Below are 21,349 nucleotides of genomic sequence, written 5' to 3' on the forward strand. Positions count from 1 at the left end.
GTTTTTAAATCCATAGTCCCTTCCTCGGGGAGCCAAGGGCATTGCTCCTGCACAAAGTCAAAAAATCCCTGTAATTGCTTTCTTGAAATTTTTACACCCCTACTAGACAACATACATTTTATAATATCCAAGAACATTTGTCTCTCTTTAGAAATTGAATGTCCCATAATTACTCACCCTTCACTTACCTTGCTATCCTCTGGAAGGGGGTCTGCAGCACCCTAGGTGAGAAGCCTAGCTATCCCGAAGATATCTAACATTTACCTTTCAGGTCCCTGTTCGGGCGCCACTTGTCGGAATCCTGCTCCAACAGGATCCAGGATACCCCAAAAGGATGGACAGCATCAGCGATGAACAACAGGAAGGAGACTGAGACTCGTGGACTCAGCCAAGTAAAAATAGCACCATCTCGTCCTTTCTTTATTTCATATATATAGATTACAGTAGAATTACATAAATCATTAACATACATTGTAATACTATTGTTTTGAGTCGAAAGAATGAATCATTTTGAATCCACAAAGATTTCCTTAAAAGATTACGTAAACCATACCTTTTAGTTTCTAGATTTTCTCATAAGATAAATTCCAAGGTTACCATTACGTACAGTACATGTTCTAAGAATTATTCTTGGTGGTTAACCAACCTTAACACCTAAGTCTAAATATATCCTTATATTCTATATATCCCTAGCCCCCACGTAGCTTTTCCTACATGGACATTCCTTTTTTATAATGTCATTAAAATATCTAAAATATATTTTACAATTTCTATTTTGAATATTGCTACTCAAAGGCAATTTAATATAGCAACAAACAATATTAGGATCCCAATAATCTATTAAAGAATAACTTTCCAAATCATTTCTATTTGTCCCTAATCTAGAACATATCTGTTCACCAGTTAATTGATCAAATATCATTAAACTACCATTAATATTGAACCACAAATTATTATTATCATCATAAACACCCTCATATGGCCATATCTCTAGGGAGGATGGTGTTTTCCAAAGAAACATTTCCCTATGTCCAGATTTAGTCACTGTTTCCCAATGTCCCTCTTTAGGCACCGGGCCTTGCCATACAGTACTCAAAGGGGGAGTCAGGGTAGTTTTTCTTCATCTAGGAAATCTAAGATTTTTCCTTGGGGCACATCCTGCCACACTTAAATTTACATATATAGAAATTATAAGTATTGCTTTTACGAGGAGTGTAGTCCACCTTCCACGTGCGGTTCCGCCTTGCAGTTCCACACTGGCGCGCCCCATGACCTTGTCATGGCGTTGCAGCGTCTGGATGGCTTCCAACAGTATGGTATTACACTGCCTTCTGTCTTCTATGTTGTTTTATTTGCACTTTGTATGTAGTTTATTCAAGAAAAACAACATGAAATGCTAATTAATAAACTCCTACCCAAAGAAAAGATTTTTAAGAATAAATGATATAGTTTTGAACATATTTTTAACAATTTAATTCTATGTTTTCTGATGAGAACCCAGTCATTAATCTTATTGAGGATCCCAAGTGATGAATCACTTTTCTCTTGCTGCATTCCAGATTCTCTTTTTATCTTTGGCTTTCAACACATTGATTAGAATGTATCTCACTGTGGATCTGTTTGGGTTTATCCTACCTATAGTTCATTGAGATTCTTGGATATATGGTTTCATGTCTTTTATCAAATTTGGGAAAATTTTAGCCATTACTTCTTCGAACAGTCTTTCTGCTCCTTTCTCTTCTCTCATTCTGGGATGCGCATTATCCATATATTGGTATCCTTTATAGTTTCCCACAGGTCTTTAGGGCTCTCTTTATTTTTCTTCATTTTTTTTCCTTTCTGCTACTTAACCTGGAGAACTTCAAGGGACCCATGTTTATATTTACTGGTTCTTTCTTCTGGCTGCTTAAATATCTTGTTAAAACCACCTAGTACATTTTTCATTTTAGTTATTTTACCTTTCACCTCCAAAATTTCTATTTTGTTCCTTTTTGTATTCTTTGTTTGATGAGACATTGTTCTCCTGTTTTCCTTTCATCCTTTATCTATGGGTTTTTTTAAATGTCTTTGAACATATTTAAGATAGTTGATTCAGTGTTTTTGTCTACCAAGTCCAGTGTCCAGGTTTACGCTGTTTTTATTGATTTCTTTTTCTTCTTGTGAATGGACCATACTTTATTGTTTTTTTATATGCCTTCTAATTTTTGTTGAAAACTTAGCATTTTGTATATTATAATACAGCAACTCTGGAAGTCAGCTTTTCCTCCCCTCTCCAGCATTTGTTGTTGCTGCTTGTTGTGAGTTGTGGTTGTTTCTTTTAAAGTGACTTTTTGAAACTACCTTTGTAAAGACCATACTCTTTGTCATATGTGATCACTAACATATTTACTATGTTAGGTTAGTGGTCAGGAAGCAACTGTAAAAATGTTTTTATTTTGGTAAATATATATATAACATACATTTTGCCATTTTAACCATTTTTAAGTGTACAATTCAGTGGCATTGATTACTTTTTCAGTTTTATGCAACTGTCAGTACTGTTTATTCCCAAAACTCAGCTAGTGAGTTGACAAATATTTCCTTAAATGCCTAAAGCCCCCCAAAAATGTCTTAGATTTTGAAGATCAGCTCTGTGTTAGCAAACACATTCAATGCTTATCCATACAATTTAAACTCTGCTTTGTCTTCACTTTCTGCTTGTACAGAGCCTAAATATCATCAAGAGGTCTAAACTTTGGGTCTTCTCATGTATTTTCTGAGCATACATCCAACTCTGGGTATCCTTGTGAACTTCTAGATTCTCTAGTGTTTGTGAGAGCTTTTCACATTCCTTGTTCCCCCATGTATATCTTTCCCTAAGCCTCTTCCTGTCAGGCATTTCTGTCTGTTGCTTGCCGTGTTTGGTATCACTTGCCCGAGATGTCTGTGGATAGTATATTTGCCTTTAAATTCTTTTGACAACATTTCCTAGGTGATCACTCCAGCCCTGAGAAAGTTCTGTGGTGGGCAAAACAAAAGAAAGCCCCTGAAACCATCCTTTACGGAGCCACCAGGCAGATCAAAACACATAATCATAGTTCTTTAAGAAAATGTTCCATATTTTCCCTCTGGCACCAGTAAAAAATTCCATGAATGTGGGCCACTATCACCAAGCTGGGAATGAGAGATGGTACATGGTTACATCACAATACCACAATGCTCTCTTATAAAATTTAGTAGCTTCTTTCTTCATTTAGCATTAGAGTGGTTGTTGTAAATTTTTAAATTAGATTCCAGAGTTCTGAAAAAGTTGATTCTGACAATTTTTTCCAACTAAATCATTGCTAGAGTGAAGGGATGGAGTTTTTCAGTTCTCTACACTGACATTTTTGGTGACATAGTCTTCTCACATTTGAAAGAGCTAAATTTCTTTTCCATTGTGTTACCTCCTATATTTCCTTTAAAATATTTTTATTGTCACTTTGGTCAAATAGGTAGCCAAGTATTGTTTCTTAGTAACCCATGATCCTATTTTAATCATGTGTTCAATTTTTCTGACAACTTTTCATATTTTGCCTTCTCTTATGGGCTGAGTTTTGTTCTCCCAAATTTATATGTTGAAGTCCTAACCCCCAGTACCATGGAATGTGACTGTACTTGGAGATAGAATTTTTAAATAGGTAATTAAGATTAAATGGATTGGGCCCTAAGTCAATATGATTGGTGTCCTTTAAGAAGAGGAGATTAGAACACAAACACACACACAGAGGCAAGGCCACGTGAAGACACAGGGAGAAGGCCACTTACAAGCCAAGGAGAGAGGCCCTCAGAAGAAACCAACCCTGCTGACACCTTGATCTTGGACTTCTAGCCTCCAGAACTATGAAGAAATAAATTTTTGTTGTTTAAGCCACCCAGTCCATGGTACATTGTTACAGCAGCCCTCAGAAACTAATACACCATCCCCAAATTAGAATTGAATCCTAAATGATATCTTTTACACCTAAAAGTATCTGAGTTTTCTCAGAATGCCCCTGGAAAATCAAAAGGTGTTGTTCTTTCATCTTTAAAAAAGAGAGGTGTTATAATTAATTTTATTTGTTATGTTACAGTTGATGAATTGCATGGAAATCATTGTTAAATCATCAGAAATACTTAGTATTCCCTACGTTAAATTGGTATAGGTAAAATATTATTAACATATATTTCACAAACTTTATGCTATATGGAAAATTTCTAGAGAATTTTCATTGCCCTTGCTGACTGTGATATATTTCTATTTGTCACTGTCCTGGTACTGCTTTTCCTGATATTATACAACTACAGTCTATTTTTATAGTCATTCTTTCAGTTATTGTTTTAAATGTTAACTTGGTCACAACTTTATTTCTTTAATTTGAATCTAGCATATTCAAGGCCAGTGTTTTTCCATCAGGGATTCTTGTTACTCACCTGTGGAGTTTTACTAATATGCATATGTTTAGAACCTACATCAGACTTACAGAAGCACTTTATTTGATAATCTTGGTGTATGCTATTTGTACACTTGGTATATTCATGATATATCAGGATTATATGTTATATCTCAAGTTTTCTTTGAAAAATAATGTTTATTTTATTAATCATGTAATGTTCACTGTCTTCTTTGAAAATTGGGTTGGCTAATCATTATGTTTATAAATTTTTTTCTAAGACTTTAAAAATTGACTTTATTATCTTGTTTTGCATGCTACACCAACAACCAAATTTCCTTTTCATTTGCATTATTCTTTTAATGAACTCTCATTAGATTTTCACTTTTGAAAATTATTAGTAATAATTTACTCACAGCCACTTTAAGACTTTTGTTTCTACAGATAATTTCTGATTTCTCTGATGCTTCTTTGAAAGCTCTTGTAATCAGCTACAGGCCTGAGTGTTTTGTATTCAGTTGAAGGATTGTCTCAGATCCCGGTGGAAAGGACTGTGTATTTGGGCTCAGGCTTCTGATGGCATCATTTAAAAAACTTTGAAACTGTGCTTGTGGAATGCATCAAGATTCTCAGAACTCTAGTCAAGAAGCAGATATCAGGAGACTACTAACCCATGATTGATTAGAACAAGAATTCATTACTACGATGGAATGAACTGATGAGCAATGGTTGTGGCTTTTATTTTTACTTTTTAGAATACTGTTGATGTTTTAATGTTCTTTTTTCTGGATGTAGGGAAACCTTTTCTTTTTTCTTAAGCTATCTATAAATTATAATAATCATGTATATTGTGCTTTTGTAAACAGAAATGAACAATTTATCTTTTCTCCTTGCCTGACCTTTCCCTAATTCAGAAACTCTTATTTGGGTATTATTTTTATGGCAATATAATTACTTGCATAGGTTAAAAAGGACTCTTTCCTCCTTTTTAACAGGACATAATTGGAAACATTGGTTATGCAACCAAGGCCTTCTCTGGAATGTCATATTTGAAACCAATGCTCATTTAATCAGATATGACCAAACTTTTTAAAGGATATAAAGGTTGGCTTAATGGAAGCATGGCTTATACAGCCCTAGGGGAAAATGCCTTGGAACCTGGCTTACAGTTTCCAGTCTTTCAGGTGAATAAGGAAGGTCACTTTCTGGCAGGCCCAGGAACTTTTAGATATTTTGGGGACTTCTGGAAGAGAAGACTTTCCTTAAATTTTTAGGTAATATGGGTGCAATCTGGTGGTGAATTTTTGGCTTACCTTTTCTATCCTCAATAGGTTGGTTTTTTAAAAAAATATTTTTAGAACAATTTTAGGTTCACAGCAAAATTGAGAAGAAGGTACATAGACCTCCCATGTACACCCTGCCCCCACACATGCATAGCCTCCCCGACGATCAACATCCACCATCACAGTGGTATATTTGTTATAATTGATGAATTTACATTGGCCAATCCTAATCATCCAAAGTCCATAGTTTACATTAGGGTTCAGTCTTCTACATTCTATGGGTTTGGACAAATGTATCCATGGGTTTGGACAAGTATCCATCATTATAATATAATGAGTATTATATTATACAGAGTATTTTCACTGCCCTAAAAATCATGTGTTCTGCCTACTCATCCCATCCCCCCCAACCCATGGCAACCACTGGTCTTTGTATTATCTCCATGGTTTTGCCTTTTCCAAAATGTCAGGTAGTTGGAATCATACAGTGTAGGATTTTCAGATTGGCTTCTTTCACTTAGTAATATTCATTTAAGGTTTTTCCTGTCTTTTCATGGCTTGATAGTTCATTTGTTTTTAGCACTGAAAAATATTCCATTATCTGGATATACCACAGTTGATTTACCATTCACCTAATGAGGGATATCTTGATTGCTTCTAAGTTTTAGCAATCATGAAAAAAGCTGCTATTAACATCTCTACTGGTTTTTTGTGTAGACATAAATTCAATTACTTAAAAAATTCTATACATTTACTGCCCCCCCCCATTTTTTGGTGTCACAATTACATATTTTTATATTGTATATTCATTAACAAAATATTGTAGCTACACCTATTTTGTCTTTTAACCTGTATACTAGAGTTCAAAGTGGTTTACACACTACCATTTCAGTATTAAAGTATTTTGTTTTTGTTTTTTAAATGAATTTATTTATTTTTGGCTGCTTTGGATCTTGGTTGCCCTGTGCGAGCTTTCTGTAGTTGCAGTGAGTAGGGACTACTCTTCGTTGTGGTGTATGGGCTTCTCATTGTGGTGGCTTCTCTTGTGGCAGAGCATAGGTTCTAGGCATGTGGGCTTCAGTAGTTGTGGCATGTGGGCTCAGCAGTTGTGGTTCGTGGGCTCTAGAGCACAGGCTCAGTAGTTGTGGTGCATGGGCTTAGTTGCTCCATGGCATGTGGAATCTTTCCAGACCAGGGCTCGAACCTGTGTCCCCTGCATTGGCAGGCGGATTCTTAACCACTGCACCACCAGGGAAGTCCCAGTATTAAAGTATTTTGAATTTGACTCTATATTTACCTTTACCAGTGGATTTATACTTTCATATATCTTCATGTTACTGATTAGCATCCTTTAGTTTTAGCTTGAAGAATTCCCTATAGGAGTTCTTATAAGTCAGGTCTAGTGGTGATAAATTTTGTCAGCTTTTGTTTATCTGGGAAAGTACCTTTCCTTCATTTCTGAAAGACAACTTTGCTGGGTATAGTATTCTTGGTTGATAATTTTTTCTTTGAGCACTTTGAATGTATCATCCCACTCTCTACTGGACTGCAAGTTCTTTGCTGAGAAATCTACCTATAGCCTTATATGGATTCCCTTGTATATGATGAGTCATTTTTCTTTTGTGGCTGTTATTTATTTTTATTTTTATTTTGGCCATGCTGTGTGGCAAGCGGGATCTTAGTTCCCTGACCAGGGATCGAACCTGTGCCCCCTGCAGTGGAAGTGCAGAGTCTTAACCACTGGACTGCCAGGGAAGTCCCTTTTTTGCTGCTTTTAAAATCTTCTCTTTGTCTCTGAGAGTTTGATTATAATGTTTCTGGGTGAGGATATCTTTGGGTTGAATCTGTTTGGTGAACTTTGAGTTTCATAGACCTGGATGGCCATATCTCTCCCCAGATTTAAGAAGTTTTCAGCCATTCTTTCTTTCTTTCTTTCTTTCTTTCTTTCTTTTTTTTAACATCTTTATTGGAGTATAATTGCTTTACAATGGTGTTCTAGTTTCTGCTTTATAACAAAGTGAATCAGTTATACATATACATATGTTCCCATATCTCTTCCCTCTTGCGTCTTCCTCCCTCCCAACCTCGCTATCCCACCCCTCTGGGTGGTCACAAACCACCGAGCTGATCTCCCTGTGCTATGCGGCTGCTTCCCACTAGCTATCTATTTTACGTTTGGTAGTGTATATATGTCCATGCCACTCTCTCACTTTGTCACAGCTTACCCTTCCCCCTCCCCATAGCCTCAAGTCCATTCTCTAGTAGGTCTGTGTCTTTATTCCCGTCTTACCCCTAGCTTCTTCATGACCTTTTTTTTTCCCTTAGATTCCATATATATGTGTTAGCGTACAGTATTTGTTTTTCTCTTTCTGACTTACTTCACTCTGTATGACAGACTGTAGGTCCATCCACCTCACTACAAATAACTCACTTTCGTTTCTTTTTATGGCTGAGTAATATTCCATTGTATATATGTGCCACGTCTTCTTTATCCATTCATCTGTTGATGGACACCAAGGTTGCTTCCATGTCCTGGCTATTGTAAATAGAGCTGCAATGAACATTGTGGTACATGACTCTTTTTGAATTATGGTTTTCTCAGGGTATATGCCCAGTAGTGGGATTGCTGGGTCGTATGGTAATTCTAGTTTTAGTTTTTTAAGGAATCTCCATACTGTTCTCCATAGTGGCTGTATCAATTTACAATCCCACCAACAGTGCAAGAGGTTTCCCTTTTCTCCACACCCTCTCCAGCATTTATTGTTTCTAGATTTTTTGATGATGGCCATTCTGACCGGTGTGAGATGATATCTCACTGTAGTTTTGATTTGCATTTCTCTAATGATTAATGATGTTGAGCATTCTTTCATGTGTTTGCTGGCAATCCGTATATCTTCTTTGGAGAAATGTCTATTTAGGTCTTCTGCCCATTTTTGGATTGGGTTTTTTTGTTGTTGTTGTTATTGAGCTGCATGAGCTGCTTGTAAATTTTGGAGATTAATCCTTTGTCAGTTGCTTCATTTGCAAATATTTTCTCCCATTCTGAGGGTTGTCTTTTGGTCTTGTTTATGGTTTCCTTTGCTGTGCAAAAGTTTTTAAGTTTCATTAGGTCCCATTTGTGTATTTTTGTTTTTATTTCCACTCCTCTAGGAGGTGGGTCAAAAAGGATCTTGCTGTGATTTATGTCATAGTGTTCTGCCTATGTTTTCCTCTAACAGTTTGATAGTGTCTGGCCTTACATTTAGGTCTTTAATCCATTTTGAGTTTATTTTTGTGTATGGTGTTACGGAGTGTTCTAATTTCATACTTTTACATGTACCTGTCCAGTTTTCCCAGCACCACTTATTGAAGAGGCTGTCTTTTCTCCACTGTATATTCTTGCCTCCTTTATCAAAGATAAGGTGACCATATGTGCGTGGCTTTATCTCTGGGCTTTCTATCCTGTTCCATTGATCTATATTTCTGTTTTTGTGCCAGTACCATACTGTCTTGATTGCTGTAGCTTTGTAGTATAGTCTGAAGTCAGGGAGCCTGATTCCTCCAGCTCCATTTTTTCGTTCTCAAGATTGCTTTGGCTATTCGGGGTCTTTTGTGTTTCCATACAATTTGTGAAATTTTTGGTCCTAGTTCTGTGAAAAATGCCAGTGGTAGTTTGATAGGGATTGCATTGAATCTGTAGATTGCTTTGGGTAGTAGAGTCATTTTCACAATGTTGATTCTTCCAATCCAAGAACATGGTATATCTCTCCATCTATTTGTATCATCTTTAATTTCTTTCATCAGTGTCTTATAATTTTCTGCATACAGGTCTTTTGTCTCCTTAGGTAGGTTTATTCCTAGATATTTTATTCTTTTTGTTGCAATGGTAAACGGGAGTGTTTTCTTAATTTCACTTTCTGATTTTTTATCATTAGTGTATAGGAATGCAAGAGATTTCTGTGCATTAATTTTGTATCCTGCTACTTTACCAAATTCATCGATTAGCTCTAGTAGTTTTCTGGTATCATCTTTAGGATTCTCTATGTATAGTATCATGTCATCTGCAAACAGTGACAGCTTTACTTCTTCTTTTCCGATTTGAATTCCTTTTATTTCTTTTTCTTCTCTGAATGCTGTGGCTAAAACTTCCAAAACTATGTTGAATAATAGTGGTGAGAGTGGGCAACCTTGTCTTGTTCCTGATCTTAGTGGAAATGGTTTCAGTTTTTCACCATTGAGGACCATTATTTCTTTAAATATGTTTTTTGCCCCTTTCCTCCCCCCCTTCCTTTGGAACTCACATAAAGTGAATATTGTTTCTTTTGATGATGTTCCGTAGTTCATATAGACTTTCTTTAATCTTCCATTCTTATTTCTTTTTTTCTCCTTTACTGGGTAATATCAAGAGATTTGTCTTCAAGTTTGCTGATTCTTTCTTCTGCTTGATTGAGCCTACTGTGAAGCTCTCTACTGTATTTTTTATTTCATTTATTGTATTCTTCATCTCCAGAATTTCTGTTTATTTTAAATTATTTCTTTTTATTGATATTCTCATGTTAGTTCATGCATTATTTTTCTTGAGTTCATTGAGTTGTCCATCTGTGTTTTGTTGAATCTCACTGAGCTTCCTTAAAGGATGCAGAGCAGCAGCAGTATGGCCCCTGTGATGGAGTGTCAACACCGTGACTCAGGACACAGGGGATGGGGCAGAAGGCAACAGAAGTGCTCCCTGGTGATGGCAAGTGAATGCCATGACTTAGAACTCAGATAGTGGAGCACAGAGCAGTAGCAGTTATTCCTGTTGATGATGGGTCAAAGCTTTGAGTTGTGATCCAGGAGTTGGGGACAGAGCATTGGTAACTCCAGTCTTGTAGATGGTGAGGCTCTATGGCATGCCAGTTACAGAGAGTGGGACAGAGCAGTGAATGGGGCCCCTGGGGGCAGGTCTTAACTCAGCAAGAGCTCCAGCCTTAGGAAGGAGATGCAGCAGAGGGGACTTTGGGCAGCTCTGTCAGCTGGGTTCAGCATTGGTGAAGACTGTGGGGGCCTCAGTTAGCAAATGCTGCAATGTCCAGAGTGGTAACTAGACTTGCTGTGTTTCTCCTGCTCTTCTTTTACCCATGGGGTGAAATCCCTCTGAAGGGATCCCTCTTGGCACCAAGCTGCTCTAGACTCAGGGATGGGGGTATGCAGGTAAAATGCTTCCTATGTTTCTTCATGTGGCCATCCTCGGTTTTTATGCTCCACAGGGCTTCTGCTCTGAAGTCCAGAATTTTCACAGAGTATTTTCATTGGTTTTTACTTGTTTATTTTTTGTTGTTTTTGTGGGGAGACAAGCATTGGGACCTCCTAACCCATGCTTTTGCTGATGTCACCTGACCCATTTTCTAATTGGATTGCTTTATACTGTTGAGTTTTGAGAGTTTGTTATACATTCTACATATGTTCTAGTATTTTTTCTGCTCCAGTCCCTATCTCCATTCTTTCTGATACTCAAATTACATACATTTTGGTGCATTTAATTGTGTCCCACATTTTTGTGAGGCTCTGCTTACTTCCCTTCATTATTTGTTCTTTTATTCCACAATTTTTATTAATCAATCTCCAAGTTAATAATTCTTTCATCTTCCAGCTTTAATCTACTGTTGCTCCTATTTAGTGATACTCTATATTTGAAGAGACATGTCCATCATATGTTTCTTTACTTCCTTAAGCATAGTTCCATATATATGTATATATAATGTATATTTATAATAACTACTTTGATATGTTGATCTGCTAAGTCTGACACCTGGGCCTTCTCAAACCAATTTCTGTGGCACACTCTCTTTCTTGTTCATGTGGCTGATTTTCCTGTTTCTTTGCATGTCTCAATTTTTTTCTTAAAAACTGTATATTTTAGAGTATATATTGTAGCAATTCTGAATAGGACTTATTGTGTGTGATTTATTTGTTTAGTGGCATGCTTGGACTATTTCTTCAAAATTTATTTCTCCTACAGTGTGCACCCTCTGGTGTCACTCTTTAGAGGATGTAGCCTTGGGCAAATAGACAGTCACCCTGGTATAATGATAGTTTTAGCAGCACTGTTTTTTACCATCTTTTTACCTGATTTTTCTGTATGCCCTCTCTGTCTCTCTTGATATCACACCTAGCTGTTAGGTTTCAATAATTGCTGCCTGATTGCTTTATTAGTTTTTACAATACCCTGGGGAAATAATTGCTTGTCAGTCTGACCCAATTAAATTTTGGCCCCTTTGTAGGGATAGACTTTTTTTTTTTTTTTTTTTTTTACTTCTGTGCCTTTATTTTTTTTTAATTAATTAATTTATTTGGTTGCACTGGGTCTTAGTTGTGGCAGGCAGGGTCCTTCGTTGCAGCTTGCAGGCTCCTTAGTTGTGGCTCACCGGCTCCTTAGTTACAGCACATGGGCTCCTTAGTGGCAGCAGACGGGCTCCTTAGTTGAGGCTCCAGGGCTCCTTAGTTGCAGCTCGCCAGCTCCTTAGTTGTGGCATGTGAGGTCCTTAGTTGCAGTACGTGGGCTCCCCAGTTGTGGCATGTGAAGTCTTAGTTGTGGCATGCATGTGGGATCTAGTTCCCTGACCAGGGATCAAACCCAGGCCCCCTGCATTGGGAGCACAGAGTCTTATCCACTGTGCCACCAGAGAAGTCCCTATGCCTTTTTTTTTTATTGAAGTATAGTTGACTTATAGTATTTTATTAGTTTCAGGTGTACAACATAGTGATTCAAAATTTTTATAGATTATACTCCATTTAAAGTTATTACAAAATATTGGCTATATACCCTGTGCTGAACAGTATACCCTTGTAGCTTAATTTATTTTATACATTGTAGTTTGTACCTCTTAACCCTCTGCCCCTATCTTGCCCCTCCCCCTTTCATCTCCCACTGGTAACCACTAGTTTGTTCTGTATATCTGTGAGTCTATTTCTGTTTTGTATACTTATTCATTTATTTTATTTTTTAGATTCCACATATAAGTGGTAACATACAGTATTGTCTTTCTCTGTCTGATTTATGTCACTAAGCATAATTCCCTCCAGGTCCATCCATGTTTTTGCAAATGGCAAAATTTCATTCTTTTTTTTTACAGCTGAGTAGTATTCCATTGTATATATATACCACAAGTTTTTTATCCATTTATCTGTTGATGAACACTTAGGTTACTTCCATATGTGAACAGTGGGGTGTAGATATCTTTTCTGGTTAGTGTTTTTATTTTCTTTGGATATATACCCAGGAGTGGAATTGCTGGATCATATGGTTGTTCTATTTTAGTTTTTTGAGTAACCTCCATACTCTTTTCCACCGTGGCTGTACCAATTTACATTCCCACCAACAGTGTGCAAGGGTTTCCTTTTCTTCACGTCCTCACCAACATTTGTTATTTGTGGTCTTTTTGATGATAGCCATTCTGACAGGGGTGAGGTGATATCTCACGGTGGTTTTGATTTGCATTTCTTTGATGATTAGTGATTTTGAGCATCTTTTCATGTGCCTGTTAGCCATATGTATGTCTTCTTTGGAAAAATGGCTATTCAGGTCTTCTGCCCACTTTTTTTTTTTCTGCCCACTTTTAAAGTGGGTTGTTTGTGTTTTTTAAAATATTGTGTTGTATGAACGGTTTATATATTTTAGATATTAACCCCTTATTGGTCATATCATCTGCAAATATTTTTCTCCTACTCAGTGGGTTGTATTTTTGTTTTGTCCATCATTTCCTTTGATGTGTAAAAGTTTTTAAGTTTAATTAGGTCCCATTTGTTTATTTTGGTGTACGGATAGTCTTTGATGCCAGTTTGTAGGATTTTTTTTTTTTTTGAGCCCAGGAAAACTCTTCATAGTTGTCTCTTTCCTTGATAGTGCCTGTTGAAATTTTGGCGGGTCAGTGGTTTAGCTTGTTGCTCTCATGGAGCTATCACCCTCCTCTGAATTGCTTATTACCGAAATCTCCATTGCTTCCAACAGTGCCCTTAAGCTTAAACTCCCCCTCCCACCCCATCTCTGTTCCAAATAAAGTTTATTCCTCTGAGGACAAATATGGAGTTCTCTGTTCTTATGGTCTGCCTCTCCTCCTGTAAAAACCTTTAAGCCACTGCTCCAGAATTAGAGATAGAGACAGTTGCCTGCTTTATGTAAAGTGACTTCACTGCTTTACCTATGGGGTAGTGGGTGGGAGTGGTTTTCTCTGGTCTTCTCAGTTTGCCTCTCTCTCCTATAAGCCCTACATTCTCCCTCTTCCACCCTGTAAGCTAAGTGTGAAGAGCGTAATTTGGGCATGCTTTTTTTGTCCTGATGTGCTTGGGGTAGAACTACCACCTATGATGGAGGTGGTATATAGTATATAGGTATATAGTAAGGAAGCCTGATACCTCTCAGCCAGTCTTCCATGGAAAAGTGCTTCTGTAATGCAGACCTGACTGGGATGAGAAATGCTGGAGACCTATCCCTCCTGGGAAGCTACCACATATGGAAATTGCCTCAAGGAATACAGCAAATGGGGATACATTTATTAAAGAAACTATTCTAAATCTCAGTTCAAAAATCAAAATCCATGACATTTTATCCCTGCTTGTTTTAATTTTCATCAGTTATGGTTTTATTACTAGTGGGAGGGTCCTTAGGGTGCTTCTCACTGCCATTCCAGAAAGGCTTTTATGTAATTGATTTGTGTTTGTTGATCTTGTATCCTGAAACCTTTCTGAATTCACTCATTGGTATTAGAAATTTTTTTTTGTAAGTTCCACCATGTCCTCTGCAGGGGTGACAGCAGACATCCTTGTCTCAAAAAGAAGACTAGGGATAAAGAATTTAATCTTTCAGTATTAAGTAAGAAGTTAGCTATAGGTTTTTATAGGTGTCCTTTATCAAGTTGAGGAAGTTCCCCTCTATTCCTATTTTTTGAGGTTAATATTTATTAGTGGACATTAGATTTTTCAAATGCTTTTACTGCATCAATTGATATGATCATGTGACTTTTCATCATTAGACAGCTAATATGATGTATTACATTATTGATTTTCCAATACTGAATGAGCCTTGCATCCCTAGATTAAACCCCATTTAGTCATGTTGTGGATTTCCTTTTATATATTGCTGGATTTTATTTGCTAATATTGTAAAAATTTTTGCATCACTATTCTTTAGGGATATTGGTCTGTAGTTTTCTTTTTCTGTACTATCCTTGGCTGTTTTTGTTATTGGAGTAATACTGGATACATAGAATAAACATCTAGCCTCCATAGTATCTGATAAGGACTGTGATGTCATTTAAAATTTTCCTCTGTAGGTAATGTGTCATTTCTCTCTCGCCATTTTCAAGATTTTTAAAAAATTATTTGTTTTCAATGTTTCACTATGGTGTATCTTGACCTGGGTTTCTTTGGGATTCTACTATTTGGGATTTGCTATGCTCCTTAAATACATAGGCTCATGTAGGTTTTCAAATTAGAGAAAATTTCCACCATTATTTCTTTTTTTTTTTAATTTTTAAAATTTATTTGTTTATTTATTTATGGCTGTGTTGGGTCTTCGTTTCTGTGCGAGGGCTTTCTCTAGTTGCGGCAAGTGGGGGCCACTCTTCATCGCGGTGCGCGGGCCTCTCAGTATCGCGGCCTCTCTTGTTGCAGAGCACAGGCTCCAGATGTGCAGGCTCAGTAATTGTGGCTCACGGGCCTAGTCGCTCCACGGCATGTGGGATCTTTCCAGACCAGGGCGCAAACCCGTGTCCCCTGCATCGGCAGGCAGATTCTCAACCACTGCACCACCAGGTAAGCCCCCCACCATTATTTCTTTAAATACATTTTTAGCCCCACACTCTCTCCTCTCCCTCTGAGGCTCTGATTATGTGAAGGTTAGAGCTTTCCTTATAGTCAAACAGGTCCCCAAGGCTCTAAACATTTTTCAGTCCTTTTTTCTCTCTGGTGTTAAGTTCAGGTATTTAAAAAAAAATTAATGTACTTTCTTATTTAGATCAGTTTTAGATTTAGAGAAAAAATAGAACAGAAAGTGCAGAGTTCGCATATACCCCCTCTCCATGCATAGTTTCCTCTATTATTAACATTATGCATCAATGTCGTTCCTTGTTACAATTGATGAATCATTGTTAATATATTTTTATCAGCTAGAGTCCGATTTACTTTAGGTTTCACTCTTTGTGCTATACAGTTTTATAGGTTTTGGCAAATGCATGATGCCATGTATCCACTATTACAATACCATACAGAATAGATTCATTGCCCTAAAAATCCCCTGTGCTCCACCTATTTATCCCTCCCTCTCTCCACCCAAACCCCTAAAACCACCAATATTTTTACTGTTTCTATAAATTTGCCTTTTCCAGAATGTCATACAGTCAGAATTACACAGCATATAATTTTTAAAGACTAGCTTCTCTCACTTAGCAGTATGTATTTAGGGTTCCTCTGTGTCTTTTCATAGCTTGACAACTAATTTCTTAATTTTCAATGACTTATTGAAGTGACATTAACATAACATAAAATTACCCATTTTAAAATGAGCAATTCAGTGGCATTTAGTACATTTAGTGTTCTGGGAACCCCCCAATTCTATCTACAGTAATTCCAAAACATTTCCATCACTCCAAGGTAAAAAACCTCACCAGTTAAAACAGTTTCTCCCCATTTGTGCTTTTGCCCAGCCTTTGGCATGTACCAATCTGTGTTCTGTCTCTATAAACTTATGGTTTATCCATATTATAGTATGTATTAGTACTTCATCCCTTTTTTATTGATGGATAATATTCCATTAGATATATATACCACAGTTTGCTTATTCATTCATCCATTGATGGACATAATGTGAATGGTGCCACTATGAACATACATGTATATGTATTTATTTGAGTGTGTTTTCTCATTTATTCTGGGTATATACATAGAAGTGGAATTACAGGGTCATATGGTAATTTCATGTCTAACTTTCTGAGGAACTGCCAAACCTTTTTTCCAGAGTGGCTGAGCCATTTTACATTCCCACCAGCAATGCACAAGAGTTCCAATTTCTTTTTCTTTATTGAGACATAATTGACATATAAAATTATATTAGTTTCAGGTGTACAACATAATGATTTGATATTTGTATATATTGTGAAATGATTACCACAGTAAGTCTACTTAACATCCATAACCACACAGTTACAATTTTTTTCTTGTGATGAGAACTTTTAAGTTCTATGCTCTTCACAACTTTCAAATATATAATACATTATTATTAATTATAGTCACCATACTGTACATGACATCCCCATGACTTATTTATTTTTTAACTGGAAGTTTATCTACCTTCATGCATTTTGCCCATTCCCCACCCCCTGCCTCTGGCAACAATTTTTCTGTGTTTATTAGCTTGTGTTTTTGTTTTTGATTTAGATTCTGCATATATATGAGATCATATGGTATTTGTCTTTCTTTGGCTGATTTATTTCACTTAGCATAATGCCCTCAAGGTCCATCCATATTGTCACAAATGGCAAGATTTCATTCTTTTTTTATGACTTTATATATATATATGTGTGTATATATATATGTATATATATGTATATATACACACATACATACACACACATTTTCTTTATTCATTAATCCACTGATGGGCACTTAGGTTGTTTCCATGTCTTGGCTATGTAAATAATGCTGCAATTAATATGGTGCACATATATTTCTGATTTAGTGTTTTCATTTCCTTTGGATAAATACCCAGAAGTAGAATTGCTGGATCATATAGAAGTTCTATGTTTAAATTTTTGAGGAACCTCCATACCATTTCCATAGTGGCTGCACCAATTTATGTTCCCACCAACAGTGCACAAGGGTTAGCTGTTCTCCACATCCTTGCCAACACTTTTTATTTGTCTTTTTCATAATAGCCATTCTAACAGGGTTGGAGTGATATTTCCTTATGTTTTAAATTTTTTTAATTGAGATATAAATAATATGACATTATGTTAGTCTTGTGTACAGTGTAATGATTCTATATTTGTATATATTGTGAAATAATCACCACAGTCCAGTTAACATTCGTCACAGTTGTGGTTTTGATTTGCATTTCCCTGATGATTAATGATTTTGAGCACTTTTTCATGTACCTGTTGGCCATCTGTACGTCTTCTTTGGAAAAATGTCTATTCAGACCCTTTGCCCATTTTTTAATCAGATTGCTTTTGTTGTTGTTGTTGTTATTCAGTTGTGTGAGTTCTTTATATATTTTGGATGTTAACCCTTTATCAGATATAGGATTTGCAAATATATTCTCCTGTTCCATAGGTTGCCTTTTTCTTTTGTTGATAGTTTCCTTTGCTGTGCAGGAGATTTTTAGATTGATGTAGTCCCACTTGTTTATATTTGCTTTTTTTGCCTTTGCTTTTGACATCAAATCCAAAAACTCACCACCAAGACCAATGTCAAGGAGATTACCGCTTATGTTTTCTTTTAGGAGTTTTATGGTTTCAGGTCTTACAATCAAGTCTTTCATCTATTTTGAGTTAGTTTTTGTGTATGGTAGAAGATAGCGGTCCAGTTTCATTCTTTTGCATATGGCTGTCCAGTTTTCCTAACACCATTTATTGAAGAGAATGTATTTTCTACGTTGTATATTCTTGGCTCCTTTGCCATAAATTAGTTGACTATATTATGTTTGGCTTTCTTTCTAAGCTCTCTCTTCTATTGCATTGATCTATGTGTCTGTTTTTACACCAATACCATACTGTTTTGATTACTGGCTTTGTAATACAGTTTGAAATTTTGAGGCATCAGGCATTGTTCTTCTTTCTCAAGATTGCTTTGATTATTTTGGGTCTTGTGGTTCGATAAACATTTTAGGGTTGTTTTTCTATTTTTGTGGAAAATGCTACTGATATTTGGATTGAAGTGACTCTGTAGATTGCTTTGGGTAGTAAGTACGTTTTAGCAATATTAATTCTTCCAATCTATGAGCACGGAATGTTTTTCCATTTATTTGTATCTTCTTTAATTACTTTTACTAATGTTTTATAGTTTTCAGTGTACATGTCTTTTACCTCACTGGTTAAATTTATTCCTACGTATTTTATTCTTTTTGATGCAATTGTAAATGGGATTGTTTTCTTCATTTCTCTTTTTGATCACTCACTCTTAATGTATAGAAATGCAACAGATTTTGGTATATTGAGTTTGTATCCTGTAAGTTTACTGGATTAGATTTTTATTAGTTCTAAATTTTTTAAAATGGCCTCTTTAGGGTTTTCTGTATATAATATCTTGTCATCTGCAAATAAGAATAGTTTTATTTCTTCCTTTCTGATTTGGATACATTTTATTTCTTTTTCTTGCCTAATTGCTCTGGCTAAGACTTCTAATACTCTGTTGAATAAAAGTGGTGAGAGTGGGCATCCTTGTCTGGTTCCTGATCTTAGAGGTAAACTTTTCAGCTTTCACAGTTGAGTATGATGGTAGCTGTGGGCTTGTCATATATAGTCTTTATTATGTTCAGGCGTTTCCCCTCTATACCCACATTGTCGAGAGTTTTAATCATAGATAGATGTTGAATTTTTTCAGATGATTTGAACCATCCTTGCATCCCTGGAATAAATCCCACTTGATCATGGTGTATGATCATTTTAATGTATTGTTGAATTCAGTTTGCTATTATTTTGCTGCAGAGAGTGTTCCAATTTCTTCATATACTTACCAACGCTTGTTGTTTTCCATTTTATTTCTATTAATGTCATCCTAGTGGTTGTGAAGTGGTACCTCATTGTGGTTTTTATTTGCATTTCCCTAATGACTAATGGTGCTGAGCATATTTTCATATGCTTTTTGGCCATTTTTATATGTTTTGGAGACATGTATTTCCAAGTATTTTGCCCATTTTTCAACTGGATTGTCTGTCTTTTTTTTATTAAGTTGTAAGTGTTCTTTATGTATTCTGGATTTTAGACCCTTATAAGATATATGATTGGCACTATTTTATCCCATTCAGCAAGTTATCTTTTCATTTTCTTAACAATATCTTTTGATGCACAAAAGTTTTTCATTTTGATAGAGCCCAATTTATGTTATTTCTTTACTACCTCATTGCTTTGGTGTCATATCTATGAATTTTATAGTTTTAACTTTTATATTTAATTTAGGTCACTGACTGATGTTGAGTTAATTTTTGTATTTAGTGGGAGACAGGAGTCCAAATTCATTCTTTGCACATGGCTTTTTAGTTGTTCCAATACCATTTGTGGAAGAGCTTATTTTAGCCCCACTGAATTATCACTTTATTTTAACCATCACTTTTTTTTAAACATCTTTATTGGGTATAATTGCTTTACAATGGTGTGTTAGTTTCTGCTTTATAACAAAATGAATCAGTTATACATATACATGTATCCCCATATCTCTTCCCTCTTGCGTCTCCCTCCCTCCCACCCTCCCTATCCCACCCCTCTAGGTGGTCACAAAGCACCAAGCTGATCTCCCTGTGCTATGCGGCTGCTTCCCACTAGCTATCTATTTTACATTTGGTAGTGTATATATTGAGTTATTTGTAGTGAGGTGGATGGACCTAGAGTCTGTCATACAGAGTGAAGTAAGTCAGAAAGAGAAAAACAAATACTGTATGCTAACACATATATATGGAATCTAAAAAACAAAAAAAATGGTCATGAAGAACCTAGGGGCAAGACGGGAATAAAGATGCAGACCTACCAGAGAATGGACTTGAGGATATGGGGAGGGGGAAGGGTAAGCTGGGACAAAGTGAGAGAGTGGCATGGACATACATACATTAACCATCATTTTTAAAAAATTCCATGGCATGGATGTACCACAGTTTGCTTATCCTATTGAAGGACATCTTGATTGCTTCCAAATTTTTGACATACTGAATAAAACTGCTATAAGGAGTTATGTGCAGGTCTTTGTGTGACCAGTTGTGTTATACACATTTGGTTAATACCTAGGAGGAGCACAGTTGCTGGATCGTATGGTAAGAAACTAGGTTCAGTTTTGTAAGAAACTTCCTAACTGACTTCCAAAGTAGCTATACCATTTTGCATTTCCATCAGCAATGAATGAGTTTCTGTCATTTCACATGGTCACCAGTATTTGGCGTGTCAGTGTTTTTGATGTTAACCATTCTAATAGATGTGTAGTGGTATTTCATTGTCATTTTAATTTGCAGTTCCCTAGTTACATATAATGTTGTATTATTTTCATATGCTTATCTTCCATCTGTTTATCTTCTTCGGTAGGGAGTATGTTCTTATATTTTGCCCAATTTTATTGGGTTGTTTGTTTCCTAATGTTGAGTTTTAAGAGTTCTTTGAATATTTTGGATACAAGTCTTTTTATCAGATATGTGTTTGTCAAAGTTTTTCTCCCCATCTGTAACTTATCTTTTCATTCTCTTAACAATGGATTTTACAAAGCAGAAATTTTTAATTTTAATGATATCCAGTGTATCAATATTTTCTTTTATGGATCATCCTTTTGGTGTTGTACCTAAAAACTCATTGCCGAACCCAAGGTTATCTAGATTTTCTTCTATGTTATCTTCTGGGAGACTTTTTGTTTGGCATCTACATCTAGATCTGTGATCCATTTTAAGTTAATTTTTGTAAAAGGTGTAAGGTCAGTGTCTTTTTTTTTTTTTTTTTTTTGCATCTGGATCTCCAGTCGTTCCAGCAC

The 21,349-nt window shown here is 36.1% G+C and overlaps 1 long non-coding RNA gene across 1 annotated transcript in view; it reads left to right on the forward strand.

Moving 5' to 3' along the window:
- Positions 1-1,460, forward strand: part of LOC132357018 (uncharacterized) — a 46,754-nt gene extending 45,294 nt beyond the window's left edge. The window contains exon 3 of the long non-coding RNA XR_009500155.1: positions 272-1,460. This is a non-coding gene — a long non-coding RNA (uncharacterized LOC132357018). The remainder of the gene's footprint in view (positions 1-271) is intronic.
- The last annotated feature ends 19,889 nt before the right edge of the window (positions 1,461-21,349 follow it).

Source organism: Balaenoptera ricei, chromosome X (genome assembly GCF_028023285.1).
Source record: "Balaenoptera ricei isolate mBalRic1 chromosome X, mBalRic1.hap2, whole genome shotgun sequence".
NCBI classification, from domain to species: Eukaryota; Metazoa; Chordata; class Mammalia; order Artiodactyla; family Balaenopteridae; genus Balaenoptera; species Balaenoptera ricei.